Here is a 1055-nt window from a genome sequence, read left to right as displayed (position 1 = left end):
TTTCTTCTATTCTTTTAGCATAGTTTTAATGTAATATATATCATAAAATAATAAAATCAAGCCTTCTGAAACATGGAGTCAGATACTCATCTCTTCCCTCATCTAAGAACCCCTGTGAACACGGTCACAGAGAACCAAAGGAAACCACCAGGAGGACCAAAGGAAACCATCAGGAGAGCCCATGGATGCTGTGGGAAATGGATTTGTAGGGAATTCTGCAAGCCTGACAAAAGGCTCACATCTGTGTGCAACCTTGAGATAAGAAATGCTGATTTGGAAACGCCATGGGATGGGACAGACATTGCTGAGAGAGAAATGGAGCTAGAGACAAGTTTTAAAGGATGGCCTTGCAAATAAGACTGGATATTTTGGGGAAATAGAACTGTGGAAGATGCCACAGCACCACCTGCACCCCTCATTCTGACAGCGCTCCCAAAATCCCAAAATGATGCGCTCACATCATGAGCTCATCCCTGATGGGGAGGACAGATCTCCCACCCCAGGGTCACAGGATTGCAGAGCACCAGGAGCAGCTGAGGGAGCTGGGAGGGCTCAGCGTGGAGAAAAGGAAGCTCAGGAAGAACATTCTGACTCCAACCACTCCCTGAGAGGAGGGTGCAGCCAGGTGGGGTCAGGGTCTGCTCCCACGGAATGGGGGACAGGACAATAGGAAACAGCCCCATGTTGCACCAGAGGAGGTTTAGATTGGATACTTGGGAATTTTTTTTCACAGAAAGGCTTGTCAGACGGTTGGAATGGGATACAAAGGAAGCTCAGGAAGAACATTCTGACTCCAACCACTCCCTGAGAGGAGGGTGCAGCCAGGTGGGGTCAGGGTCTGCTCCCACGGAATGGGGGACAGGACAATAGGAAACAGCCCCATGTTGCACCAGAGGAGGTTTAGATTGGATACTTGGGAATTTTTTTTCACAGAAAGGCTTGTCAGACGGTTGGAATGGGATACCCAGGGAGGTGGTGGAATCACTATCCCTGGAAGTGTTCAAAGGAAGTGTGGACAAGGCACTTGAGGACAGGGTTTAACTACAGCATTCCTG

The 1055-nt window shown here is 48.8% G+C and overlaps 1 protein-coding gene across 2 annotated transcripts in view; it reads right to left on the bottom strand.

The window, feature by feature from the left end:
* PRDM16 (PR/SET domain 16) overlaps positions 1-1055 on the bottom strand; it is a 306908-nt gene that overhangs the window by 14547 nt on the left and 291306 nt on the right. The gene's annotated exons all lie outside the window — the stretch shown is intronic.

The sequence above is a fragment of the Geospiza fortis genome, unplaced genomic scaffold, assembly GCF_000277835.1.
Source record: "Geospiza fortis unplaced genomic scaffold, GeoFor_1.0 scaffold37, whole genome shotgun sequence".
Lineage (NCBI taxonomy): Eukaryota > Metazoa > Chordata > Aves > Passeriformes > Thraupidae > Geospiza > Geospiza fortis.
Note: the sequence above shows the minus strand (reverse complement) of the source record. Positions and strands in the feature narration are given on the sequence as shown.